This window comes from Myotis brandtii, unplaced genomic scaffold (assembly GCF_000412655.1).
Source record: "Myotis brandtii unplaced genomic scaffold, ASM41265v1 scaffold471, whole genome shotgun sequence".
In the NCBI taxonomy this organism is placed as follows: domain Eukaryota; kingdom Metazoa; phylum Chordata; class Mammalia; order Chiroptera; family Vespertilionidae; genus Myotis; species Myotis brandtii.
In genome coordinates this window covers 2751719-2764826 of record NW_005367989.1, presented here as the reverse complement: position 1 = coordinate 2764826, position 13108 = coordinate 2751719, and the positions used below count along the sequence as shown (strand labels likewise).

At 39.0% G+C, this 13108-nt stretch overlaps 1 protein-coding gene across 1 annotated transcript in view; it reads left to right on the top strand.

Moving 5' to 3' along the window:
- COL19A1 (collagen, type XIX, alpha 1) overlaps positions 1 to 13108 on the top strand; it is a 312484-nt gene that overhangs the window by 1315 nt on the left and 298061 nt on the right. The window lies entirely within an intron of this gene.

The following is a 13108-nucleotide window of genomic DNA, read 5'->3' as shown; positions in this document are numbered from 1 at the left end:
GCTGGGGCGCTGCAGGGTCCCGAAGAAGTTTGTTGGCCCGGAACCAAGCATGTCGCCTCCGCTGGGCGCACCAGCTCCTCCAGGACAGGCGGGCGTGTAAGCAAAACCTGCCCCGCGCAGGACACTGAGGGCGGGAGGGAGCAGGCAGTCGCGGGGCAGGTGAGCTGGTGGACAGGCCAGGTTAAGGGAGCCTCGGAGAGACACTGATTTGGGAGAGGGTGGACAGGGTGTGGGAACACAGTGCTAGCCTCATGGGGCAGTAGCTGGGGGCGGGGGGGGGCGTGTCAAAAAGATCCTGAAAATGCCTAGAGTTTTCATGGAACCATCGAGGAATTGCAGCGGGGAGTGACCATGAGCCACAGCTTGAAGTTGGGAAATGGAAGGGTAAAGGGAAACATTGTGCTGCCTCCTGCCACCCCCCAATTCCAAGACGTCTTGGTCCCATCTGCTTGGAGGGAAGTCTGTGGAGCAGCAAGATGAGAGGATGGTCAGGAAGCTCAAGAGGAACGTCTATCAGCCTGATAATGGAGGGCATGAAATGCTCCCTGCCTCCCCCCTCCCCCCCAACACCTGCCCTCCACCATAACCAAAAACAAAGAGACAGAGACAGAGAGCGCACGCAAGGGTGTTGCTTATTCTGCTCAAATCAAGCACTACTGTAGTTCTTTAAGGGGTCCTTAAAACCTGCTCTGTTCAAGTGTGTGATCTTCTCGCATCCCCTGGCTGGTGCGTGGTGAGAAAACTCTAGGACCCTCTCTAAGTGCAGATCTTTGATATGTGCCTGCAAAGGAGGAGCTGGGAGGTTCCATCGTTCAGATGGTGCAAAACACCCCTAAAAGCCTATTTTTGAGGAGAGCTGACAGGATTCTCTGAGTGGGAATATTTGTCTTGAGTGGCAAAAAGGAAGGGTGATCCCCAGGGGTGGAAAGATTCATTCTCTCCCCAGGGGATAGAAAATGGAGAAAGTAACTGGTAGGTGCTTCCATGAGGCTTTGTCCAGACTGATTTCTCAAACTGGTAGGGAGTCTAAGCAGCCTTTCCTGGGAAAGGAGGGTGAAGATGAGCAATAGAGCAAGGAGGTGAGCCTGAACCTGACAGGAACAGGTCAGAGAAAGAGCAAGAAGGTGAAAGAAAATCAAATGTGATTCTTATCACAGTTTGGACACTATCTCTGTATCTGAATCATCACCCAAGGAAACCATCTAAAACAGATGGGAGCCCATGATATTCTCCAGAAATGGAAATTTTCCATCTACTTTCTGGTCTTCCAGTTTAATCTCTCCTGCTGCAGTTTTAGTTCATCCCTCCCCACCATCCCCCCAGAAAAAAATGCCCGGTGGGTGGGTACACAGAGTATCCGTTTTAGAGGCAGGAGAAGATATGGGGGCATTGTATTGCTAATTGGTGTCATATCTACGATTCAAGAGAAGAATGCAAAATAAACAGAAATAAAAACTAGCAGAACTTAAAGAGATGCAAATATATAACCTGGAAAGGATGCTGGAAAAAATAGAATGAATGTGACTGAGTTGGATTATTTAAGGCAGGCCATGTTGAGGACGTATATCTTAAAGAGGCAGAGAATAACAAGGCGTAGCAGAAGAGAGCAAGAGGGAGGACATTCCAGCCAGAAGGAATGGCATGTGTGAAGGCTTAGAGGTGGGAGTGAGTAGTCATGTGCCTGGTAAGGCAGAGAATCCAAACTGGGGTGAAACCTGAGATGAAGAAAGCAGATAGCACCTGCCAAGGAGAGATTGGAGAGGAGAGGCTAAGAGGCAAGGGGCTCTTTAGGGTGTTATTTTATAGGCAAGTGGCGAGATAATCAGGTAAGGAAATTGCCCATTGAATTTGTAACTTGATGGAAAGATGTTGAATGCAAGAGTGAAACAATAGGTCTGTCTTATCTATGCATCAGGTTTGTGATCTCTCTCTCTTTGAGAAAAATCAGATAAAACTCACTAGATTGTAAGATTATTCGATCAGAAAGCTAGTAGAGCCCTTCAAATGGAACAATTAGAAAAAGTTAATAAAGTGGGAAAAATATATATGTAAGATTATTCGATCAGAAAGCTAGTAGAGCCCTTCAAGTGGAACAATTAGAAAAAGTTAATAAAGTGGGAAAAAATATATATATAAATTTAAAAGTTTAAGTGGCAGTGGATTATTGACATAGATATATCTGTGGAAATGGAGCTAAAGAATTGAAATCTGAAAAAAATGTAGGTCAGTCGTGAAGGTTGAGATTGAGAATAGTTTACGTATAGGATAGAGAGGATGTATTAAGCATGCTCAAGGGGAACCTGAAGTTAGATAGGAAGCAGGCACTAGTTTTGAAGTGACAGGAGAAATAACATGGAACTCTGAGAAAAGGTGATAAAGTTGACAAATTTTAGAGGAGTAGAAACGTTCAGAACCAAGGAATATATTTTCTGTGAAGAAGAGAACAACCTTGACAATATATTATTGTCCCCAAAAGAACTGAAATTGCATGCACTGATCCTTTTAGTAATTTTCCTATATTTTTCTGTAATTTTTTACTTCATCCATACCTTATCTAGATATATTACTCAACAGTTCCAACCTTTCATTTGTTTAATTTTAGTACAAAGGTATTGCTTCAGATTATTTTGATCCCACAAATTGAACAAATGAGTACCTACTAAATGCCAAGTTTAAACAAAACCCAAACTGATAAGTTGCAATTATTTTTCTCCAAGATGTTGACTATTGATAGGAGACAGAACATACATAAATTGTTACAATGCAACATAGACAATGGGTACTAAGCTCTGTTGGCTCTCAAGGCAGTGAGTAACAAACTCCATATCCGATGGTTCTTGCAGACTTCTTCCACATTTGCACTGCACGTGGAAGGCAGAGTAAATGTTCACCAGATGGAGAGAGAATTAGAAGGACATTCCAGCAGCCAAAGCAGTATGTGCAGAAGCCTGGCACATTTGAGGAATTGTAAATAATTTGATGGAGTAGAGGTCATTTGGAAGGAGGAGCAGGGCATGAGACTGGACTGATGAGTTGAGGCCCTGCTGTCAAAGAGCCTTGAGCACCTCTCTGAGGATTGGGCAGTGCAAAGCCACCAAGAGACTTCAGCAAAGCAGAACACTAATGTGATTAAAGTTTTGGTTTAGAAATGGAATTATTTAGCAGTAGGAGATGCAGTTAAGGGGAGCCTGACTATTGCGGCAGCTGGGGGAAGGAAGGCCTACTCTTGCTCGAATTTCGTGCATTGGGCCTCTAGTATTTTATAAAACAACTGAAGGAAAGGAGTCTAGTTAGGAGCCTATTGCACTTTTTCAGATTAGAAATGGTAAGGACATGAACTAGGACAGTTTTTGTGAGGATGAGGAAGTTGGTATGGATTCTAAAGACATTTTAAAAGTAGATTTGATAAACTTTGAAATTTGATATGGAGGGTAGAGAATGGGTTGAAGACGATTTTGAAATTTCTGATTTAGGCTCCTAAGTTAATGATGATGCCTGTAATTGAAATATGAAGGTCAAGAGGTATCTGTAGAATATAAAGAGGGCAGAAACTTTGCCTAAGCTGCAAAGGAATTCCCAAAGTAACCTGTTTCATTACTACAGTCAATGAAAAGTATCGTGAAATAATGCTAAATCTAGTTCTAAACTTAGAGGGTATTTGTCCTATTATTGGCTTGGAGTTTTAACTCTATAGGTATAGCTTTGCAGTCAGTTTTATCCAATAGTCTATAGACTCTAGTATAGCTTCATGAAAGATAGATTCTAAAAGTATCGTGAAATAATGCTAAATCTAGTTCTAAACATAGAGGTGTTTGTCCTATTATTGGCTTGGATTTTTAACTCTATAGGTATAACTTTGCAGTTGGTTTTCTCCAATAGTCTATAGACTTTAGTATAGCTTCATGAAAGATAGATTCGAAAGATTGGTAAAGAACAGATGTAAGACACCTGTTGTTTTGCTCATTTACAAGATGTGTCACTTCATAACAGTATGGCCAGATTTTTTTTGGTGTAGTTACGTACAGACATACTGAAGGGTAGTCAAGATGGTTTGATTTAAAATTTGTCTTCTACCCACCCACATAGCATTTCTCTTTATAATGCATGCTCTGAAAAAGCGTTCTTTCATTTAACAAATCAAGCCTATTTTTTTTGAAAGTCGAAATATTGTGTTACTCATTAACAGCCTATATAAAACCAAAGACAATGTATGTGTTTATTTATTTTCGGTTTTGCTGACCAAGGGATTTCCCTTCATTGTCTCACTGCTGTATACCCAATGACTACTGGATCCTCAGTAGCACATTGTAGGAACCTCATCCTATCAATGGAACAAAAGACTAAGGTTTCCCAATGTCCCTTTCTGTCCTTTTTGTGCTCTCTCTACACAAATATAGATTAATAAGGGATTTAGTTGCCTTATAGGATTTCAAGAGCTGGATTAAGGAAGTTTAAGGGATAGTGACTATTTTCCCTTTAATAATTCCCTTAACCCAACCAATATCCAAAACTATTCTGGTTGGCAGAGGATGAGAACAAAAGACTAAGGTTTCCCAATGTCCCTTTCTGTCCTTTTTGTGCTCTCTCTACACAAATATAGATTAATAAGGGATTTAAAAAAAACTATGTCCTCATTCAAATATTGTTAGTTTTGATAGTTGCCTTATAGGATTTCAAGAGTTGGATTAAGGAAGTTTAAGGGATAATGACTATTTTCCCTTTAATAATTCCCTTAACCCAAACAGTATCCAAAACTATTCTGGTTGGCAGAGGATGGTAAGAATAACAGGTTAGAGGTAGAGAGAGGTCAGAGCCAGGCCTTTAGGCAGCTTTTATTTCTTTGTTAACAAGGGACTGAGAAATCAGTTACAGGCAGGACTGTCTGGATGATTTTAGAGGTTCATAAACTCTAACAGTGTTGTCTGCTTAAGACTACCATTGCTGGGTGCACTAACAATTATGACGTTAGTATTTTGTAGCATCAGGAAGAAACTGTCTGAAGTCTGACTTGGATATTGATAGAGAATAGCTGAGAATTTAAAAGGAAGTGTATAGAATGTGATAGGTCTGTCCCACCTCCTGGTGGTAAACATAGTGTAACAGCAAGGGCTTATACGTCAAGCAGACCTGGACTTGAATCCCTGGCTATGGGATCTTCTCTATGAGCTTTAATGTTTCCCATCTGCAGAACAGGGACCTGCTGCCTGTCTTCAGTGCCACCCTGAGGCCTGGGCAAAAGGGTCCCTGCTCTGAGCCCTCTTACTTTAGAAGGCCCTGATATGCCCTTGCTCTGGATATGCACCTGCTCTCAGTGTTAGGTGTTAAGAGAAGGAAGGAACAGCAAGGGCTTATACGTCAAGCAGACCTGGACTTGAATCCCTGGCTATGGGATCTTCTCTATGAGCTTTAATGTTTCCCATCTGCAGAACAGGGACCTGCTGCCTGTCTTCAGTGCCACCCTGAGGCCTGGGCAAAAGGGTCCCTGCCCTGAGCCCTCTACTTTAGAAGGCCCTGATATGCCCTTGCTCTGGATGTGCACCTGCTCTCAGTGTTAGGAGTTAAGAGAAGTAAGGGGACTTGCCCACCCAAAGAATGATCTTCTAGACCAGGCTCTGGGTACGCAAGATCCTGAAATTCCTTGGCTGAATCACCTTTAGTCCTCTTGCAGGATATGGAAGCCCTCCTCCTGGGATCCCTTTTCCCAGGGCCAGACCAAGTTACTAGGTGTGAACACCCCTAGGCCCAAGGGAATGGTCAAGGAGTGGCTGTTTGCACAGCATGGAGCTTAGAATTATTGGGATGTTCTCATATGTGTGGTTGAGGCCCCTGATGGTGTAGAGGGAGCCAGGAATGGGAAAAAGTGAGGGCTGGACTTTGGTCCAGGCCAAAGGCCAGTATATTCCTTACAATTTGCGCTGTCAATTCTAAACTTGACATTGGCTTTCAGGTTATTTACCAAGATAAAAGGAAAAAAATCATATCTATTATCAGTTTTATTAGCTTTATTTTCAACTTTCTAATATTTGACATATGGTATATAGATCTCTTGCCCTAACCCCATTTCTTCATGCCTGCCTCTTAAGTTATTCAGAGTATTAAAATCAAATACCATATATACTAGTAAAAGAAATTCTACTGCAGAAAATGACAACAGGTATGACCAATTTTCTTCATATCCTTCTTAAAATGGATCATGAGACATCCTTGTACACATTTGGAAAAAAGTGATTTGAAGGCCTTAAGAAAGCTCAGCATACACGTGTATTATTCTGAGGTTCTACATTACTCACTCCATTGGGAAAAACATTAAAGGTCTGTGTTAAAGTTTAAATCTTACCTGGGAAGAACAACACATTAAACACTGGCCTAGATTCATTTATAAAGCTAACTTGATAACCATGTAGCTGGGATCTGAGGGACAGGGTAGAAAAGAGGCAAGTTTTGATGAGGAAGGAGATTGTGGACAAAGCCCAGAATTGAGATCTGGGGAGGGCACCAAGGAAGGCAGCAGGGAGCAGCCTGAGAACAGCAGGTGTCTGGGGAGAGTGAGAAGGATCTGAGGAGAGTCCAGAAAGACCTCGAGGAAAGCTTTGTCCTCGACAATTTTTGGGGGGTCAACCCTTGTCAACAGCTTACAGCAGAGATTAAAGATCTGAAAAAAGTGTTTTTTCCACTTCTTTTTAACATATACAGGATTCATTTTGAGAATGCGATAAAAAATTATTTCTAATATTCCTAGCTGAGTGGAGTATGTCTCTATTTAATTAAGGTCGGAACAACAGGAACATCAGATAGTAAACATATTTTAGAAATGTACAAAGAGCAAAGGTGTTTATTATAGCAATCTTTGAAATATAAGATTCTGAGATGCCTTAAAAATTATAAAATAAAGATGAAATTATTGTCACTATAGATTCAAAGGTAAGTATAATTTACTGTATCTTAAGACTTGAAAATTGGCAGCTTTTTACTTTTTAAAATTCAGTGAATATTTAAATTTTTTTTTAATTTTTCAATTACAGTTTACATACAATACTATGTTGTGTTAGTTTCAACTGTATGGCATAGTAGTTAGGCAATCATATGCTTTACAAAGTGGTCCCCATGATATTTCAAGTACGCATCTAGCACTGTATATATTTATTATAATATTATTTACTATATTCCATATGGTGCAGTTTACATCCCCTGGACTATTTTGTGACTACCAACATTTGTAGTTCTCAATACCTTCACCTTTTCTGAAAATATTTCTTGAGTCTCTGCTTTTCCAGGTACTGTGCCAAGGGCTCACGATACAGTGATAGAACAGACAGACATAATCTGTGCCCTCAAGGAGCTTAGAATTGAGTAAGAGCAATAAACATATGTACACAGACAAAATAGTCTGAGCTAGAGAAACATGGGGCCAGGGCATGGACAGGTAATGGCTTTTCCATTTAGTAACATTTACATTGAAAGATGTAAGGAAGAGCAGGATCCAGCATATTCCCAGATGAGGAAAAAGCATACACAAAAGCCATGAGGTTGGAAAGAATCAGGGAATTTGAGGAATAGGACATTAGTGAAGATAAATGTACCAAATGAGACTGGAAACGTGGGTAGGGAGCCAGATTATTCAGGGCTTCTAGGCCATAGAAAGGATTTTTTGGATTGCATTTGAAGTATAATGGGAAACCACTAAAGGGTTTAAAGCTGGAAATGACATGATCCAACTTTGATTTTTTTAAAAATCTCTCTAAGGCTATGTTGAGAGTGAATTTTGTCAGGAGTTGACGGTGCATGAGGGAAATTAGTTTAGGGAACTGTTGAGGAGTCTAGATCAGGACAATATGACCTAGGATAGTGGTAGAGGACTGGGGAGCAATGAATGGATTGGAAATGTGTTCAGGGTAACACTGGTATGATGGTTTCGGTGTGGGAGGCGATAAGGAAGACAGAAGAATCCATGTGTGCTTAGGTTTCTGGTTTGAGCATTTTGTTGGGTGCTAATTATTGTGATTGGGAAGAGAATGAGAGGAACAAGTTGTGGTTGAGAATCAAATGTTTAATTTGTATAGTTACAGATGTCTGTGTGATATCTAAGAGAGATTAAGTTGGCAGGTGGATGCAAAGTCTCAAGTTCAGAGAAGAGGATTGGGCTGGAGATGTAAATTCTAGATTTATCATCTGACAAATACTACTTAAAGACAAGAGAATGGTGAGATGACCTAGGAAGACATTATAAAGAGATAGGAGAGGAGGGCCCACAGATTCCAGAGTTAATAAATCAGGTATACAAAAAGATCTGACAAGAGAATTTAGAAGGAAATCCCAGAGAGTATGAGAGCAGAGTGGCCAATGAAAATGAGGGTTTCAAGGAGGAGGAAGTGGTCAGCTATTGGAAATAAGTTCAATTAGATAAGGAGAGAAAAGGATTCTTTTTAAAAATATATATTTTATTGATTTCAGAGAGGGAGAGAGAGAGAAACATCAATGATGAGAGAGAATCATTGATTGACTGCCTCCTGCATGCCCCACACTGGGGATTGAGCCTGGCAACCTGGGCATGTACCCTGACCAGGAATTGAACTGTGATCTCCTGGTTGATGGGTCAATGCTCAACCACTGAGCTACACCAGGCTGGATGAGAAAAGGATTCTTCTTTCAAGATCTTGCTGAACTTGGCCAGTGACATTTCAGTAGATTGGCAATGGTGATCTCACCATTCCAGTGGAATGGCAATTCTTTAGTGAATAGAATGCTTAGTCAACTAACAATAACATCTTGTTCTTCAAACCTTTTGGATAAATGAAGCTAAGTACAATTATTCTCTAAGTGGCTCAAATAAATAGTTGGGAGACCTCAAGATTGAATTCATATGCTTATGGCTATATAGCCCTCTGGTTCTTTGTTGCTGGACAGGGACTAAAACTTCAATGAACAAATTTTTAGGATGCCTTAGTACTTCTTCCTTGTGCAAATATCAATATTAATATCAGGTTAAGAAGAGAAATGCAACTAAATTTTTACTAATGACTATTTATGAATATGTAGAGTGAACAATTATAATAGCAGGTACTTTTTTTGAACACTTACTGTGTTCAAGGCCCTCTGCTTTATTCTTTCTAGGTATTAAATAATATTGTTCCTAGTTTTCAGGTGAATAAATGAAGGCTTGGTGAAAATACATAAGTGGCAAAGCTCAGACACGAAGCCATGGTTTTAGCTACTATATATGCGGCTAATTTATCAACTAATAAAAATCACTTTGTTTAAAAATGAAAGTGATCAAGGATCTCTCTGAAAGTTAGATCAGTATTTTTGAGTTTGATCAATATTTGTGAGTTTGTTTCTTTGAAATAGAATTAATTGCTTTAACAGTTACCAACTGACTTGAAGTAATAGCTAGGATAAGTTTGCAAAGTCACATTAGGATTAGGACTATATCTAGATGAGAGAGTTCAAAAGAAATAAGTATAAAACCAGGTGTTTGATATTTAGAACCAAACATATGATTTTAATATTACAATTGCTGCTTCTAGCTATTCACTCAGAAATATCCAAAATCTCGAGTTAATTTTAAAATGCTGATCTTAGAGTTTTTGGCACATGCAGAATACCAAAGATGGTGGCTTTAGTTTTCTTCGAAAGAGTGTCTATGGACAACATTTAGGCACTGGTATGATGGTTTATTTTATATTTGACTCTTGAGTAAACTTTGAATGGTGGTAAATATATGACATAATATTATTTGCATATTTAGAACTCTTAGAATAGCTATTCTAATAATACTGTGTTTGTCAAGTACTCTGAAGGAGCCATTATATTTTTAATTGCAGTTCATTTCCATGTTAGTTACTGCACTATAAAAATTAATTTAAGTAATGTTAAAATTTTCCATTACAGGGATTCTATTTATTAAATCTTTTATTGTAATGTCTGTAAAGTAATAGTCTGAATTCAGGAAGATAATTTTGGGAGGTAATACTACATATGATGTTAATGGCAGGCTCAGATGTGGTGGGCATTGCATAGATCCATTTTATACTTTAAATAGAAGGACAAATATTTTTTATGTGTGCAATAATTACTCCAGTAGCAGTGATTATTCAATCCAGTAACAAAATAGTTAAGTTTATAGAAAATGTGATATTAAGTCAAAATATGGAAAATTATTATTCAGAAGAGAAAATAGAATTGTAAGTATTAAAATTACATTTTAAAGATATAAATAATTATATATGATACCTAAAGAACAAGCAATAAAAGAAAAATTAATTTGAACTACATAAAAATAAAAAATTGTGCAGCAAAGGCCACAAGCAACAGAGTGAAAAGGCAACCCACCATGTGGAAGAAAATATTTACAAATCATATGTCTGACAAGGTGTTAATAATCAGAATATATAAAGAACTCCTACAACTCAGCAACAGCAACAAAACCAATTTTAAAAATAGGCCAGATTTAAATAGACATTTTTCCAAAGAAGATACAAAATGGCTAATAAGCACATGAAAGTGTACAATATCACTGATCCTTAGGGAAATGAAAATTAACACCGCAATGAGATACCATCTCATACCCATTAGGAGGGCTGCTATTACACACACACACACACACACACACACACACGCACACCCACACACACCAGAAAATAATGTTGATGAGGATATGGAGAAATTGGAACTGTTGTGCTATGTTGCTGGGAATGTAAAATGGTTCAGCTTCTATAGAAAACAGTGTGATGGTTCCTCAGAAAATTAAAAATAGAATTATACTGTGACCCAGCATTTCCATTTCTGGGTATGTACTCAAAAGAATTGAAAGCAGGGACTTGAACAGATATTTATAAATTCGTGTTATTTGAATATTCATTATTCACAATAGCCAAAAGGTGGGAGAAACCAAACGTCCATCAAAGAGTGAATGGATAAACAATATATGGTATAAACATACCGTATAATATTATTCAGCCTTAATAAAGAAGGAAATTCTGACACCTACTACAACATAGACAAACCTTGAGGAATTATGAAATAGAGTCACAAAAGGATAAATACTGTGTGATTCCATTTATATGAGGTACTCAGAGTAGTTATATCTGTAAAATAGACAACAGAATTGTGGTAGCTAGGGGCCGGGGAAAGGAGAAATGGGGAGTTACAGAATTTCAGTTTTGCAAGATGAAAAGTTATGGATGGTAGTGATTCTTACACAATCATGTGAAGGTATTTAATGCCACTAAAATATACAATATTAAATTTTATGTTAGGTGTAATTTACCAGGATTAAAAAACAATAAAAATATATAAATTATTGTAACTGGTGTGACGTTAAACATTTTTTAAAGAAGACAAAATTTAAGTTATAAGAGGCTATATAGACATTGATAATTAGGAATCAATCTGAAAATATATTCAGAGTTCTTTCATACATATTAAGGTATATATTTACATATTATGAACATATTTTTCAATAATACATCTGATAAAGGGTTAATATCCAAAATATATAAGGATCTCATACAGCTTAACAAAAAGAAGACAGACAATCCAATTAAAAATGGGCAAAGGACCTAAATAGATAGTTCTCCAAAGAGGACATACAGATGGCCAAGAGACCATGAAAAAATGCTCAAAGTCATTGATCACCAGAGGGATACAAATTAAAACAATGAAATATCACTTCACACCTGTCAGAATGGCTATATCAACAAATTAAGAAATGAGAAGTGCTGGCGAGGATGTGGAGAAAAATGAACCCTAGTACACTGCTGGTGGGAATGCAATCTGGTGCAGCCACTATGGAAAACAGTATGGAGTTTCCTCAAAAAATTAAATATGGAACTACCATTTGACCTAGTGATACCACTTCTAGGAATGGAAAACAGTATGGAGTTTCCTCAAAAAATTAAATATGGAACTACCATTTGACCTAGTGATCCCACTTCTAGGAATATATCCTAAGAAACCTAAAACACCAATCAGAAAGAATGTATGCAGTTTACAATAGCTAAAATCTGGAAACAGCCCAAGTGCCCATCAGTAGATGAATGGATAAAAAAATCTGTGGTACATTTACACCATGAAATACTATGCAGCAGTAAAAAAAAAATCTAAAAGGATCTCTTACCCTTTGAGACAACATGGAAGGACCTGGAGAGTATTATGCTAAGCAAAATAAGCCAGTCAGAGAAAGACAAGCATCACATGACTCACTCATATGTGGAATCTAATGAACAAAATAGATGTAGAGATAAATAAGCATGGAATCTCAGAGGAAGGCAGAGGTGGATGGGTGGGATGAGATCAACCAAGGAACTTGTATGCATATATGCATAGCTCATGGACACAGACAATAGGGTGGTGAAGGTCTGAGCAGGGGATGGGGGTAGGCTGGAGAGGGTCAGTGGGGGAAAAAAGGAAACATATACTTTCAACAATAAAGATTTAATTTTAAAAAGGTGTATATTGATATGTATAATTGCATATATAATCAATATCCAATTATAGTCAGCCCTCTGTACCTGGAGGTTTTGTATCCACAGATTCAACCAACTTTGGATTAAAAATATTCAGGGGGAAAAAGCCCAGAAAGTTTCAAAAAGCAAAACTTGAATTTGACACTTGCCAAGCACTGTGTTGAATCCACTCAAATGAAGTGATATGTAGGCATACTCTGCTGTAGCCCATCTGCAAATATAGATTACTAGAGGCCCAGTGCACGAAATTCATGCACAGGTAGGGTCCCTAGGCCTGGCTGGCGATGAGGGCCGATCTGTGGGGTGACTGGCGGGGTGACCAGGGCCCCCCTCTGGCACCTGCCTGGCTGGCCTGATGCCACCCACTCACCTGCCCCCGCCGCCACTGCTTGTCAGGGCCTGAGGGCTGGGGGCAGCTCCTGTGTCTGCCCCCTGGTGGTCAGTGTATGTCATAGCAACCAGTCATTCCACCGGTCTTTCAGCTGTTCGTTCGATTTACATATTAGGGTTTTATTATATAGGACTAGAGGCCCGGTGCACAAAAATTTGTGCACTCGGGGGTAGGGGGTCCCTCAGCCTGGCCTGTGCCCTCTTGCAGTCTGGGACCCCTCAGGGGTGACCACTTGCTGGCTTAGGCCTGCTCC